The following is a 16,852-nucleotide window of genomic DNA, read 5'->3' as shown; positions in this document are numbered from 1 at the left end:
AATGTTTGTAGAGGAGGAGTCAGGTCATGCCCCTTGCCAGGGCCTGCAGGGTCTATGTTATCACAGCATATGGGAAAACAGCATTTTCTCATCTGGGTCAGCTCAGTGGCTCCTTTGTCATAGACCCAGATTATTTCCCTAATGAAAACTCAACAACTTTTATAGCTATTTCCTCTGCCCTCTTCCCTTAGAATTCTCAGGCTCATTGTTGCTTCCTTAAGGGCCTGTCTAACCATCCCATTGAAAGTGACTCCTCCTGCCCCACCCAAGGCACTATCTCATCATCTTTTTTTTTTTTTCATGCTACTCCATACTGTCTGAAGTTATTTCTTTGCTGATTGTTTTTGTGACTACAAAGCAAGCACCATGAGAGCAGGACGTTTTCTATTGTGGTCACTGGTATCCCAGTGCCTGGCATGCATGTAGCTGGAACACAACATTTATTCATTTATGGATAAGTGAAGCAACCTGAAGATCATGGAGTTCAATGTCTTCATTTTGCAGACAAGGTTGCTGAGACCCAGAAAGCTTAAGAAGCCTAGTGTCAATTCTCTTGGGCAGAGCCCTCTGCCATGAGCTCTTTCTCCAGGATATTCTTCCTCAATTCTGAAGGGCCTCTGGAACCAACATGTAATGGTCTGCTTTTCTATTCATGAAGGAGGACAACTTTGTGTCTCTGAAGAGTTACAGCGTTAAAAATGTATCTGACAGGCACCCTAATAAGCCAATGGACAGTTTGCTCATTGGGGCTGAAAATGGAAAACACAGAGATGTACAGAAAACACCCTGAAAAGAAATTAACATGAACCCACTTGTGGGTAAGGATTGATTGTATAATATGATGTCATCATTTTGGATGTCAGCTGGCCAGGGAAACCCATAACTGGGTCATGACTATTGGTGTCGGGGGAGATGTTTCCCCTCTAGATTCTGGTGGAAGAATAAGGGGTCCATGATGAGTCATAGGGAGCAGTGGGCTGGGAGGCTTCCTCATAGAGTAATTTGAGGATTAACTACGAAGAGATGCATAAAAGGTTCAGCATGGTACCTGCCCAGTAAGGGGTAGTTCTGTTTTCATCCCTAAAGATGGATGATTCTGGCTGAGGACTTATTTGCTTCTCTGTTTCACCGACTCCCACTGGTTTTCTCATATTTTTCTTATGGGAGATGACAGGAGATGACTCATGCCAAGTAGCAAAATGAGCCAGCATGCTAGCTCCGGTAAAACATTGTGTGGGGCAGTAAGGAACTAATAATAATAATGATTATAACAGTCACTGCTTCACTTAATTTACACGTTTTATGTCCCAGCCAATGGGCTAAAGGCTTAGGTGTGTTACCTCAGTCACTTGTCTAAAGTTGGAACTATTTTTGTCCGGCTTAACAGATAAGAAACAATCATTCAATCCTATGAGAAAGGAACTATTTTTACTCCTATTTTCCAATTTAAAAGATGAAATTTGGAGAGGTCAAGTGGCTTGCCCAAGGTTACTTAGCCGATAAAGGGCACGGACAGAATTCCAGCTGTGGTATGTGATCTGACTCCAGAGCTCAGGAATAAAAATATTTCCTTTACTGCCTCTCAGGAGGCTAAATAAATTAGAGGTGGTAGAGTTTTGGTGACTGTCAGTCTCTTGTTGTCTCTAGCCCCTTTGTTTTGTTAACCAGCTATAGATAACCCATGTCCAGTAAGAATTCACAGGCTATATTGTCACAGACAAAAGCGAATGAGTTTTACAAGAAGACACCTGGGGCAGCATACATGATTGTCATAGCCATGACGATCCAATGAAGTGAATTTCCAAGCAATAAGTGTTCTGTGCTCACACCACCTTGCACCTGAAAGGCAGGGATTGCATTATTTGTATTTGATTAAATAAAAAAATATACAAAAACACTGGCTCAGTGCCTGGCAAAAAGTAGGCACTTAATTGCAAAATACTCTCATCTGTACCTTTATTTCCCTAATGCCTAATACAGTGCTTGGCGCATAGTAGGTGCTTAAAACATATTAGTTTTTTTTTTTTTTAAACTAGTAGCACTTAGTACTCAATAAAATGACTATTTATTGAGGTTCCATGCTAAATATTTCAAGACAGTATCACTTCTGCCCCCTATACTCATTCAATGAAGTTGTGGTTAATAACCACATTTAGCAATATGACTTCCCTTAACAGAAGGAAAAGCAGGCATATGGAGGTTAAATACTTAGGATACTGAGCTGTCAAGCTGGTAAGTGGCAGAGCCAGGGGTTTAAGTGAATGACTTATCAGAATCTCCTTTGATGGTCCCCATAGTGACCAGAGGAGATGAGTGTCATTCTCTAGGTGATCTGTGGGCCATAGCTTGAAGCTTGCTGCTTCTTAGACTCTTACTTATTTTTAAAAAAGTTGTGCCACCTTTGCTTTCTAATATATCTATGGTTAATTCAATCTAAATTAATGTTTGAAGCCATTGACAAGTTTCATTACTTAAATCATGCTCTCCCCGAGTCTTCATATTATCTTGATGCTTCAGAAAGATGTACCATGTTTGTCCTGTGGCTTCCCATTCTCCTGGCAGACCACCAGGGACATGCACATTCTGGGTTGAGCATGGGACTGCGGGAACCTGGGAAGCTTCCTGGGAGAAGTGAGTCTTGAACTAGAATTTAACTAGCTGGCAGAGGCAAAACTGGGACCTGGATCTTATAGCTCTTCTTCCATGCGTTCCCTGCTCCTTACCCCAAATCCTTTCACCCTTTATCCCTTGGTAATGGTAGAGCAGAGTGGAGGCTCAGTACAGAGCTTAGAATATATGAGGTTGTCAGTGGCAAATAAATGAATGAATAACTGGGTGGATGGATGAAGTCTGGTCAGTGATGGGTATCAGCATCCCCTTGGAAAGGCCAATGGCCCGAGAGAAGCCAAGGAGGGGCTTTATATTATGAAGGGCTCCCTGGAGGAGGAGGCTACAGCCACCAAGGACACCATAACCTTGCCACCTAAAACGTCTAGGTTTTAGGCTATTATTGATGCTGCTGTGATCACTAAATGTCAGTCAGTGAGGGAGCATCTTGTGCCACTAGAACTGGGCACTCATAATCAATTGGGAAGGTAATTTAGAGGGTCCTAGAGATTTTCTAGTCTCTTCTTCCCATTTTATAGATTGGGAAATTGAGGCATAGAGAGGGAAAACAAATGACCCAATGCCACATGGCTTGGTGGAACTGTTCATTGCATATTCAATAGCCATTTCTTGCTCCTTATTCCTTCTCAGCAGAGCCCCAATTTTGATTGGTATTGGGCATTCATGGCTTGATGGAAGACCTTACCCCTCTCTGTCCCTAGAGAATAAATCTTGGTTAGTTTGAGCCAATCACAATCATTTTATCCTCTTTGCCAGTGACTGGTTTGGGATGAGCATGTGATTGAATTCTAACCAACAAAACACGAAGTGAGGGGCTTTGGGGGAAGTTTTCCTCCATCTTAAAGAGCAATGACAGTAAGGGCTACACAATCTTAGTCTCCATGGTTTTAGAATTTGCTGGATGAGGACAGGGTGCTTGGTGTACTTGCAACCAAAAGAGTCACACTGAGGACAAATGCCGGCACACTGTGTACCAACCACGGTGCACTGTGGTTGGTCAAGTTGCATGATGAAAAGAACCTGAATCCATGGTGGTGTCACTGAGCCACTGAATTAACAAGTTCTGGAACTGTTCTACCTCTGGACTTCTTATCAAATGAGACAGCGAAATGTCCTTATTGTTTAAAATAGTTGACTTGAGCTTTCCATTATCAGTCACCCAATGCATCCTTATTGATACATATCACCAGGTAGGATCAGATTCCCAAATCAGTGTTTAGATGGCCCTTTGGAGTGGCTGGAGTGGTCTCTGAAACCACCAGGAAGCAACAGGGGAAGTAAAGAAGTGTTTGGGATTATCCACTGGGTTGTGTCTCGATTGCTCCTGTAGAATATTTGAGGCTCCCAGGAAGATCCCACAGTCTGGCCTTGGATTTGGACATAAACTTTGTAATCAGTAGAATTAGGGTTGGCTTCTATATTTTAATGTTAAATATGATTTTTACTTATTTATTTACTTATTTATTTTTGAGATAGCCCATGAGGCAGGAAACACAAAACAATGATTTTTACCCTCAAGGCCTTATTCTGTCACATAACATTAGTTGTGGCAGTTCCATAAAGACATAAAGGACTCGGACTCCTTACACATCTCTGATCCATTATTTTCAGGGTGTAGCCCTCACCCTCATGTCCAAGATGGCTGCCAGAGATCCACCATCACATCTATGTCCCAGACAGGCAAATAGAAAAGGTGGGAAGAATGTTACCCCTCCTTTGTTTAAAGGCTGCAATAAGATTTTATTGTTTTCTGAACTGCTCTTCCTCATCCCTTCTCCCCTCTTTTCTTTCTCCCTCATCCCCAAATGCCAACACAGGGTCTCCAAGTAGAGCCTCCTACATTTCAAGTTAGTCTTTTGATATGTAAGTGCTCAATAAATGTTTGTTTCTGATGATGAGGGGAACAAATGACTCCCTTTGCATTCCAGGTTCTGGGGCAGGGCTCACATTCCCCAATGCCTTGCAGAGCCAGGGAAGAAATGATAGAATGAATGTAACAGTTTGGTATAAGAAAAACAAGGAGTGGGCTAGGCGTGGTGGCTCCCTCCTGTAATCCCAGAACTGTGGGAGGCTGAGGTGGGTGGATCACCTGAGGTCAGGAGTTTGAGACCAGCCTGGCCAACATGGTGAAAGCCCATCTCTACTAAAAATACAAAAATTAGCTGGTCGTGGTGGCACATGCCTGTAGTCCCAGCTACTTGGGAGGCTGAGGCAGGAGAAATGATTGAATCTGGGAGGGGGAGGCTGTAGTGAGCAGAGATCGCACCACTGCACTCCAGCCTGGGCAACAAGAGCGAGATTCCATCTCAAAAAAGAAAAAAAAGAAAGAGAGAAAAATAAGGAGTGGTAGCAACCCTCCTGAAAGGAGGTATTGTTATTCAGCTGCTGCCAATTGTTGTCAAGAGGGACTACAAGTTCCATGTTATCAACTCTTCCATTATTCAACAGAAGCTGAAAATTTGTATTTTAATGTTAAATATGAGTTTTACTTATTTATCTTCTTATTTATTTTTGAGATAGAGTCTGGCTCTGTCACCCAGGACGGAGTGCAGTGGCACAATCTTGGCTCACTGCAACCTCTGCCTCCTGTGCTCAAGCAATCCTCCTCCTTCAGCCTCCCAAGTAGCTGGGACTACAGGTTCGTGCCCTTGTCTAATTCTTAAATTTTTTGTAGAGATGAGGTCTCAATATTCTCCAGGCTAGTCTCAAAGTTCTGGACTCAAGTGACCCTCTTGCTTCAGCTGCCCAAAGTGCTGGGATTGCAGGTGTGAGCCACTGCATCCAGCCTAAATATAATTTTTAAATGTTAGGCCAACACTGTGTGTTTTTTGGGTTGAGAGTAAATCTTGAGGTCAAATGTTGTATTTGATTAGTTCAGCAGAATCTGGAATATAATGAGTACTCAATGTTTACTGAATAAATACATTAAAGCTTTCCAATGGCTTTTATTCTCCCAGCAGATTGAATGAAACATGTGGAGCAACTGATGAAAGACAAAGGCACTCATGTCTTTGTTATATATTAATTGTTCTAGTGTTGTTTTATTTCTCTCTCTCAAACTAGAGGCTAAGCACTCAAAGACAGAGATCATATTATCTATCACATCAGCCTCTTCCTTTTTAAGGAGAGTTCCCCAAAGGTCTGTATTAGGCTTCTTCTTCTTCTTCTTTTTTTTTTTTTTTTTTTGAGATGGAGTCTCGCTCTGTTGCCCAGGCTGGAGTGCAATGGCGTGATCTCACCTCACTGCAACCTCCATCTCCCAGGTTCAAGCGATTCTCCTATCTCAGAGTCCCGAGTATTTGGGATTACAGGTGCCCCCACCACACCTAGCTAATTTTTATGTTTTTAGTAGAGATGGGGTTTCAAGGCTGGTCTTGAACTCCTGACCTCAGGTGATCTGCCCTCCTTGGCCTCCCAGAATGCTGGGATTACAGGCGTGAGCCACCACACCTGGCTTGAGGCTTCCTCTTATATCTCATTGGATAAAACAGTTATATTGTTGGAAATCTGGGAAATTTAGTCTTTTACTGAGTTATAGTTGTTCAGCTAAAAGCTGGAGTTCTTTTACCAATGAAGGAGGAAAGGATATTGGGAAGCTACTAGTAGTCTCTTCCACATGACCCTGAAAAGAAAACTATGGGATGCTGCAGTCAGCAGTCACTGAATTCCATGCTATAATAAATAACGTGAATTGTAAAGTGTCAACACTAGAAATGGTTGCTCATTTTACAGGTAGGACATTTGAGGGACAGAGTAGTGAAGGGATTTATCCAGGGTCACATGATAAGAGAAGCTGTCCTTCTAACTCTGTCTTGTACTTGATGTCTCGCCAAATCTTGTTAGTGTCTAAATCATAGCATTTATCCCTCATTGATTCCTTCCTGCCATCATGAGGCACCCAGGCCCTCTTACCTTCTCACCACCTTCTAAACTTGGCACCATCTCACCCTTTGCCCCAATCAAGTCTTCACTGATGACTTTCTCAGTCCCTCCAGCCCAAAGTTAGCTCATCATTTTCATCATAAGGAGCAACTAGCATTGATTGGTAGAGGCTTCCAGGGATGGTCTCTCATGGATAATTCTGAGGATTCAGTGAAAAAGAGTACTGAGATTGATTAATGAGGTTTACTGTGGTTGTTCAAGAAATGGTGCCTCTTGGGGCAAGAGTTCATCTGAACCCTGGCTTCTTTCCTTTAGGGGCTATGAAAAAGCCCCTTTCATGGGCTTACCCTACAAGGTATCTGGCATTCATGTAGAACAGCCCTGTTCCTACAAGCTAGGTGAACCTCCAGCCACACTGCAGTCATCTGAGATGGGAGTGGGCAGTGGTGTGACTTATCACATATCAGAAGTTCAAGGCCATCCATCACCAGGGAAGACCTATCTGATTCTGTCTTGTGTCAGACAGATAACTCTTATCATCACTCTACAAACCTCAGCATGTAAAAATAGACAGGATTAGGTTGTGACCAGTGCCCTGGAGTTACTGAGGCAGCCACATAGTGAGATTGTAATGACAGCTCTCTCACAGGCCAGATGCTAAATATATCTTCCCCACAGTTACAAGGACGGTGCCAGGGAGCACACCAGCTGCGTGATCCTTCCCGGTCACGAGGGGAGAGATCCTGAGGACTTTGCTCTCAGAGTCTATTCCTGAATCAGGCTCAAGCCCAGACTAAGAATAGATTCTCTGTGTCCTGGCTAGCTGTCCTACCTGTGGTCTCCAGATAGGATACCATATGTCACACCCTGACAAGCATGTAGGCAGCTGTGGAAGAGATGGCAGGACTCTTGGGCATATCTTGAGAGAAGTCTTTGGGTCGGTAGGGCACATCTTCTACCTGCCTCATGAACTGTAGGAAAAGGAGGGAGCCTTGGGTTGGTGGTATTGGAGGGGAAAGGGCTCTGGGAATACCCCATCTACCCCTGCAAATCCACAGAAGCAGCCAATCTGATTCACTCCAAAGCAAATCCATGGTTGATGACTTAGATTTGGTCATATGTGCCCCTTCCTTCCCTAACACTTCATTTCTTGAATAGCATACAGCTATTTGCCAGCTTAGCTAAAATTTTAACTACACAAGTATTACATTAATGCATTTTTATTGTAAAAACCTTCAAACAGCACTTTGGGAGGCCGAGGTGGGCAGATCACCTGAGGTCAGGAGTTCGAGACCAACCTGGCTAACATGGTGAAACCCCGTTTCTACTAAAAATACAAAACATTAGCTCAGCATGGTAGCACATATCTGTAATCCCAGCTACTCAGGAGGCTGAGGCAGGAGAATCGCTTGAACCTAGAAGGCGGAGGTTGCAGTGAGCTGAGATCACACCATTGCACTCCAGCTTGGGCAACAAGAGTGAAACTCTGTCTCAAAAAAAAAAAAAAAAAAAAAAAAAAAAAAAAAAAAGAGCACTGGCTTTTTGGAGAATCCTTTCTCCTGATCCCCAGACAATTTTCTTTTTTGATTCAGCAGAGGGGGCGCTTCCCTGGACCTGCAGACAGGTTGACAATACCTAGGCCATGGCAGAAATGTCTCTGCTATATAATATCCTTTAACTCACTTAGTCAGTTTCATCACTGGGAAACATAAAACAACAAATTACTCTATAAAAGCTAAGAAAAGAATTTCTCTTCATCCTTTTCTAACTAAACATGCTTGTATAGGGTTACAGTGAACTGATCTTATATCAAATTCTGCTCAAAAGCAAACAGTGTTCTAGCAGAGGAAGACCAGGGTAAATCTCCCACTTGATGATAGCCAATGCAGGGAATGTTGGCTGGTACATTATCCAGGCAGAAGAATCATATCTCCTGGAAAGTGAAGTGGATCTTTAGTGAAGTGAAGAGAAAATATTTTAAGAGTCTCACTATTGATGTAAGAAGAGATTGAGTTAAAAAATACATAAAAAGCATCCTGAGTTTGTTGAATGTAATTGGACTCTTGTAGACAATTCTAGAACTAACTTCAAGCCATGTATGGATGCAAAACAAGGGCTGAATTAACTCATAATCATCAGACTTTTGATAAATATAAGTGGGGCTGGTAGCATCTTAATTTTCTGGTATGTTACAGTAGAAAGAAGGTATTTCAGAATTCCTGGTTGGAATCCAATTTCCAGTTCTTACTAACTATGTCGCTCTGAACCAATTACTTTCTCTGAGCTTTAGTGTCCCTCTTTGTAGTACTACCTACCTGATAGGGTTGTTATGAAGATTTAAATAAAATCATACAGGCAAAATGTCAGGCATACAATATTGCTTCTACTACTACCACTACCTCTGCTACCACTACAAACACCATCGCTACCACCACCACCACTACTACCCCTGTTACTACTTCCACTGTTCCACCACCACTATTCCTACTGATACTACTACTACCGCTACTGCTATGATTTGTAATGCAAGAGACAAAGCAGGCTTCCCATTACTGTTAGCACTCTTCTGTTCCAGATGGAGGTATTTTAAACAAGGAAGACAAACCTTCTTTTCAATGAACTAGGAGGAAATAAAACCATAGACTCAAATTCCTTTTCCCTCTTGAAGACAAACTACCTTCCTTTGGGTTTTGGAAGGAACATCTGGCATGTCAATTGGTCTTACTGCTTTAGGCCAGACAGTAGAAATGTTGTCTGCATCCCCGCTGCCTGGCTCTGTAACTGTGTTTGGGATTTGAGGTCCTTGCAGGAGGCATGCAACATACCTATGCACTGTTCTCTTTGCAGGACTATGAATTTCAGTTTCTGTCTTCTAGGAAAAATTTATGATTTCCTCCCTAGTTCCCCCTCTCCTCTGAGTTCCTGAATGAAGACATTGCTTCCTTGACCACCTGCAGATGCTGTGGGGTACCATATAAAGTCTGCTCACATGGTGGGTGTGAGGACAACAGTATGGCCCATGTGGAATTCTGTCTTTTGGCTCCCCTCTTCCCCAGCCAGAGGGGGCTTTCTTCACTGATGAGTCAAGTGATGCTAAAAACAGTGCTTCTGATTTTCTTTTTTTTTTTCTTCTGAGACAGAGTCTCACTCTGTTGCCCAGGCTGGAGTGCAGTGGCGTGATCTTGGCTCACTGCAACCTCCGCCTCCTGGGTTCAAAAGATTCTCCTGGCTGGGCGTGGTGGCTCATGCCTGTAATCCCAACACTTTGGGAGGCTGAGGTGGGCAGATCAAGAGGTCAGGAGATCAAGACCATCCTGGCCCACATGGTGAAACCCCGTCTCTACTAAGAACACAAAAATTAGCTGGGCGTGTAATCCCAGCTACTCGGGAAGCTGAGGTAGGAGAATCGCTTGAACCAGGGAGTTGGAGGTTGCAGTGAGCTGAGATCATGCCACAGAACTCCAACCTGGAGACAGAACGAGACTCTGTCTCAAAAAAACAAAACAACAACAACAACAAAAAAAAAACAAAGATTCTCCTGCCCCAGCCACCTGAGTAGCTGGAACTACAGGCACCTGCCACCACGACTGGCTAATTTTTGTATTTTTAGTAGAGACAGGGTTTCACCACATTGGCCAGGCTGGAGTGCTTCTAATTTTTAAGAAATGCTGCTATACCTTCCTTCTTCAAAAACATGTTTTCTTTTTGAAAATTGTATTGCACTCTCATTATGAAAAATATAGATAAACAAAATGAGGAAAATAAAACTAACTATAATCAACAGTGTATCATCAATATTAACAAACAATGTGGATGCTTTCAACCCCTTTCCTGTACATATTTATACACTTTATTCTCAAACTGGAATGTGATCACAATCCATAATACAGTCTTCAGCATATTTTCATTAATTGGTGAGAAATCACCAATGGCTTTCCACATCTTTCAGTACTCATCTTCAACATCATATTTATTTATTTATTTTTTGAGACGGAGTCTCGCTCTGTTGCCCCGGCTGGAGTGCAGTGGCCCGATCTCAGCTCACTGCAAGCTCCGCCTCCTGGGTGCACACCATTCTCCTGCCTCAGCCTCCGGAGTAGCTGGGACTACAGGCACCCGCTACCAAGCCCAGCTAATTTTTTGTATTTTTAGTAGAGACGGGGTTTCACCATGTTAGCCAGGATGGTCTCGGTCTCCTGACCTCGTGACCCACCTGCCTCAGCCTCCCAAAGTGCTGGGATTACAGGTGTGAGCCACCGCGCCCGGCCTTCAACATCATTTTTAATGGCTCATAGAATTCTATGTTATGGGACATCATCATTTACTAGTTTATTTACCCGGTTTCCTGTTATTGGACATTTGGGTTGTATAAACTTTTTCCACCATTACTAATAATGCTGTGGCAATTAATAGCCTTTGCACTCATCCATGATTTTTTTCCCCAGGGCTTATCAGATGATTTTTCTGGAAAGGGTGTACATATTTTAAAGGTTAAAAAAACTCATGTCCCTAAATGGCCTTCCCAGAAAGGCTGTCAATTTGCACTATATGTGACAGCACCTCATACTTTTTAAGGTGCTGTCTCAGTGGCTTCTCAGCACGGCCCTGTGTGATAAGCAAGGCAGATATGATGACTTATCTTTCGGAAACTGAAAAAACTAAAGTGCAAACAGATCCCCCCAGGGAATGTAACAAAGTGAGTTGCCATAGAGAGACACTGAATCTGATAAAACAATGAAACGCCGGGAGACAGTTGACAAAACAAAAAGCTATGATAGCTGCTCTGAAGCTCCTGAGAGAAATTAGATCTCAGGGACAATTGTCTGTTAAGTGTTTGGCAATCAAATCATGTCATCGGCATGCAGGAGAAAGCATACCTTTCTGTATTCTGTTGTGAGAGCAAGCACTTGAGGAGCCAGGAGTCCAGCTCATCCACGATTCCAGAGTGGATAAGTGATTTAGACAAGGCCACTCAGAGAGTTAGTGGCCGACTCAGAATGGAAAGCCAGGTCTCCTGACTCCTAGACCAGTGCTCTCTGACAAACAATGTGCCTCTCCAAGACACCTGGGCTGTGGCCATTGACCAAGTCACTCAAACTTCAGTAGTTGTCTAGACTAGAGCAGTGACCTGGGGATCTTATTAAAATGTAGATTCTGATCCAGTCTGTCTGGAGAGGGGCCTGAGGTTCTGCCTTTCTAGTAAGTTCCCAGGTGATTCCTATGGTCCAAACCACTCTTAGAGTAGCAAGAAGCTAGAGAATGGCTCAGGTTAAAGACAAAGCAAGTGACCTAGATAAAGACAGGGCTTTTTGGCAAATAATACAGCATTTTAAATGCTGATGATGGAAAAGGTGTTCTTGGTTGTTATGAGTCTTAAAATAAAGGCCTTGTCCCTCTTCTGCCATAAACACCCTGACATGAGACCAACTCAACAAGCCAAAGGAAAGCCTAGGGCCTTGGTGGCAGAGGGCGGTTCGAATACACCCACCAACAGCACAATTGCCCCTTCATTATGTGGAAGAAGCCACAGCAAGGCAGCCAGAATAAAAACCACTTTGTTTAACATTCCAAAGGCGTTCCCAGTATCCCCCAGAGTCCTCATTAATTACCTGGAGAATTACCAAGGGGTTCTTGGACAGGATGAGAGCCTCCTTCCACTGCAACTCACCACCCTTATGACACTCGGATGACGAAAAACAGCCCTTGATGAGGAGAGAAGAGGAACGGAGCCAGGGCACAGAAGAAGGGCATTGACCCGTGAGATTTCCAAGGCACAGACATGGCTTGCTCTTTCTCAAACAGAGGCAAAGGATGTCGGTGCTGTTGACAGTCCTGAGCATGAATCTTTGGGACTGCAAATGGTAAAGATTTTCAACACTTGGGGAGTAGGCCAGGGAGGGTGTTTGGTGCCATGGAGGAGTGATGGGACTGGGCCCAGGCAGGGCTCAGCCTGGGGCCAGGGAAGGAGCATTGTGCATATTCACTGTTTCTTTGGATTTGGAACCAGGAAATGCTGGCATTAAAGCTAGAACAACGGAGTCACAGGAAAAGATCTTAGAGGTTACATAATCCTGACATTTTAAAACCAAGTTCCCTGGAGCTCTACAGAGTCTATGTGAAGGTGTTTTAGGGACTGCCATTTAGTGTGAGGTCTATGAGGATGTGGGGCTGGTCTCCCATTCTGGCATCCCTTTGTATCTGTCTTATACATTGGAACTGTAAATGTGATTGGTTTCTGTAAAGGTTCTTGCACTTAAAAGTTGCTCTTCTGGCCCAGTACAGTGGCTCATGCCTGTAATTCCAGCACTTTCAGAGGCTGAGGCAGAAGGATCACTTGGTCCTGGGAGTTTGAGACCAGCCTGGGCAATATAGTGAGACCACATCTCTACCAACAATTTAAAAAAAAATAGCCAAGCATGGTGGTGCACGCCTGTAGTCCCAGCTACTCAGGAGGCTGAGTGGGAGACTCGCTTGAGCCTGGGAAGCAGAGGTTACAGTGAGCTAGGATCATGCCTCTGCATGCTAGCCTGGGTGACAGAGTAAAACACTGTCTCAAAAAAAAAAATAAAATAAAAAAATAAAAATTGCTGTTCTTTTCTGACCTGTTTATTTTATAGCTCAGGAAAGAATGATGGCTTTTTAAAGACTCACAACTCATTCATGACATAACACCATGCGTTCTCCCTGACAGGGTATGGTGATACCAAGGTATTCTAGGTTAAACAAGACCCTAAACACCATGTTAGATTCTTTCCCCTTAGAGCAGACTACTTGTTTTGCTTCATTTTTGCAGTTTCGACCCCTCCAAAACTCAAACTAGTGTCCAGATTTCCAATATTCCAGTGACACTATGGTGTGGAAAGAGGACTGGCCTCAGGTCTGGTAGAGGGAGTTGCCTGTGTGGTGTGATATGTGTGGGCCTCAGCCAGACCCCAGTAAATTCTCTTCTAACTGGAATTCCCACTGTGGGTTAGGCCAGCAGTTTTCAAATGAACTCAGGTGCCAGTGTAGCTGAGGAAAGAATTCTTGAGTGACTTAATTCCATCACACAAATGAGAAGCAACTTACCAAGTATGAAAGCTAACTGTATGATAAGCACACAGTAGAACATTGTAAATTACACATACTATGTTAGTTGCTAAGACTAGTTGCACATATTTTGGATCTCTGTATCCTTTGATAAGGCATGGTCACATAACATGTTTTAGACAAAGAAATCGAAGTGGAAGCTTTCAAAGTCAGTGTATGATCATCTTCATCCCCTTCCCTATGGTGCAGTATTCATGAAAGTCCACCAGGAGGTGGAGTCTCTGTTTGCTGGAGTCCCAGGGTTGCTATGAGGGGTACAACCCTTCTGCCAACCCACATCAAACATACAGTGTGGACAAGAAATACGTTTTTGTTTGTTTAAGTTATATTTTGGAGTTTTGTTACCACAGCAAAACCTAGCCTATCCTAACTGATACAGACATTTATCAAAAATAAACCAATGAGCTGTTAAATGGGACACTGTGGATTTTGTCATAACCCTTCCTTCCCTTCCCTTCCCTTCCCTTTCCTTCTCAGACAGTCTTACTCTGTCACATGGGCTGGAGTGCAGTGGCATGATCTCAGGTCATTGCAACCTCCGCCTCCTGGGTTAAAGCAATTCTCCTGCCTCAGCCTCCCGAGTAGCTGGGGCTACAGGCCTGCACCACCACGGCCAGCCAATTTTTGTATTTTTAGTAAAGACAGGGTTTCACCATGTTGGTTGGTCTTGAACTCCTGACCTCAAGTGATCCGCCCACCTTGGTTTCCCAAAGTGCTATATGACTCATCTCTAAGTCTGGAAGTCTTGTACCAAAGACCTTTGTGATTGGAGAATTTAAAACTGTATAGGAAAAAAATATATATATTAAATGGACAATGATTACAGATGAACTGATGAAAGCTTATAATCTTACATGCATTAAAACAGACCACAAAGATGGTGCAACATATAATGACAAAATCAATATTTAATGCATGATAAATTAGTATCAGTGGAGTCTAAGCCATTAATTTCTTTCTATCATCTTTATCCAAGAGGACCTTTTGGGGATTATTCTCCTTCACATGCTAAGAGGCTTCTTTTTTGAGTTTGATCGTCTATTTCAGACTCCATGTCTTTCTCATTTAATGACAAGAGGTGGCAGGCATCCATCTCCTTTAGTCCTCACTGGTACCAGACAACTAAAATAATTTGGATTTTTGAGGTTGAAATTATTTTGTGCAACCCATATTTAATTTTTCTCTCAAACTGTCTTATAGCTATACAACCCTAGCTCCGTTCGTGCTAATGTCATACTTGCTTTTTATCTGGCTTTCAGCTAACTCATTGCCAATACTAGTTCCATTTTCATACATTTGTATGGCTCCAAATAATTGAATCAGCCTCTAAGTCTTAATTCTAAATTTCTGAGAGAGATAGAAAGAGAATCAGATTGGCCCAGCTTGGGTCAGGTGTTTACAACTATAATTGATTATAGTCGGGGGAGGATCACATGGCACATAGAGAGCAGGATGAAGGACATTAGGACTCTTAGGCACAGAGGAACTTGTATACTTAGCAGGAAATGTTTCTGGTTTCCAAAAAAAATTTTACAGAAGCAAAAGACATATTCTTGAATTCCATGTGAGGGATTGGAAGATGCTATTGTTTCATTTGTTACTTGCTTATTCTGTTGACTTTTAGCATTCACTAGTGGAAAGCAGCCATGCATGCCAAAAATATAAGAAAAATTCACTGGACAACTTTAAGTAAAATGTTATCCACCAACTAGTTTTTGCATAAAAAAAGATTTGTAAAAAGTATTTTCGTGGCCTAACACTTTGGGTTGGCCTGTAGAATATCATGAAGCACTGAGTTGGATAAAAAAGGAAGAGCATTATCTTCATTAGCCCCAAGTGATCATGAGTGTAGGGATAAAGCTGAGGCTCTGATCCTTTGTTATTCATTAGAATCATCAGGGGAACTGAAAACAAGATAATATCTTCACACAGTCATCAGAATGGCTTAACAATAAAATTGATGATAGCAAATGTTGGTGAAGATGTGGAATAACTGGAACTCTCACACAATTCTAGTATAGGGGGTATAATTTGTACAGTCACTTTAGGTAACTGTTTCACAATATCTGCTAAAGAAGAATGTAGGCATATGCAGTCACCTGAAATTCCATTCCCAAGTATTTATTCAAAAGAAATGCATATAAGATGTTCATCAAAATGTATCTACTGGAATATATACCATTTGTAATAGTCCCAAGCTGGAAACTACCCAATTGTCCATCAACAGTGGAGCAGATACACAAATTGTGGTGTATTCACACAATGGAATATTACACTGCAGTAAGAGTGAAAAAACTATGACCACACCAAACAATGTGGATGAATCTCACAGACAGTTTTTGGTAAAAGAAATCAGATGTAAAACAGGACATTTTGTATATTCTATTTATATAAGGTACAAAAAGAGACAAAAGTAATCTATATATTGGAAATCAGGGTAATGATTATCTTTGGTGTGAGTTTTAGGTTCTGGAGATCTTTAGTTTCTTGATCTGGGTTCATGAGTATGAAAATTCATTAATGTGTACATTTATAATTCACTTTTCTGTATATATGTTATGCTTTATCTTAGTCTGGGCTGCTCTAACAAACTACTTTAGACAGGGTAGTTTTTAAACAATAGAAATTTATTTCTTACAGTTCTGGGGGCTGAGAAGTCTAAGATCAGGGTGCCGGCAGATTCAGTATTGGTGAGGGCCTGTTCCTCATAAATGCCTTTTCTGTGTCTTCACAGGGACAAAGGGGCAAACAGCTCCCTTAGGCCTCTTTTATAGGGTTACTGTCTTAGTCCATTTACTGTTGCCTAAGGCTCAGTAATTTGTAAAGAAAAGAAGTTTATTTGGCTCACAGTTCTACAGGCTGTACAAGAAACCATGGCACCAGCATCTGCATCTGGTGAGGCCTCAAGTTGCTTCCACTCCTGGGGGAAGGCGAAGGGGAGCCAGTATGTGCAGAGATCACATGGTGAGAGAGGAAGCAAGAGAGAGGGGGAGGGGCCAGGCTCTTTTTAACCATCAGCTCTTGTGGTACCTAATAGAGTGAGAACCCCACGACCTAAACACCTCCCATTAGGCCCCACCTCTAACACTGGGGATCAAGTTTCAACATTAGATTTTGGGGGACAAACATCCAAACTATAACAGTGATTAAGCCCATTCATTAGGGCTCTGCCCTCATGATTTAATCACTTCTAAAGGCCCCACCTCTTAATACTGTCACATTAGTGATTACGTTTCAACATATTAATTTTATG

General features: G+C 42.5%; 1 long non-coding RNA gene across 1 annotated transcript in view; it reads left to right on the top strand.

Annotated features, from left to right (window-relative positions):
• Positions 1-12,133: 12,133 nt before the first annotated feature.
• Positions 12,134-16,852, top strand: part of LOC107000222 (uncharacterized) — a 42,301-nt gene continuing 37,582 nt past the window's right edge. The window contains exon 1 of the long non-coding RNA XR_001447234.3: positions 12,134-12,371. This is a non-coding gene — a long non-coding RNA (uncharacterized LOC107000222). The remainder of the gene's footprint in view (positions 12,372-16,852) is intronic.

Source organism: Macaca mulatta, chromosome 9 (genome assembly GCF_049350105.2).
Source record: "Macaca mulatta isolate MMU2019108-1 chromosome 9, T2T-MMU8v2.0, whole genome shotgun sequence".
In the NCBI taxonomy this organism is placed as follows: domain Eukaryota; kingdom Metazoa; phylum Chordata; class Mammalia; order Primates; family Cercopithecidae; genus Macaca; species Macaca mulatta.
Note: the sequence above shows the minus strand (reverse complement) of the source record. Positions and strands in the feature narration are given on the sequence as shown.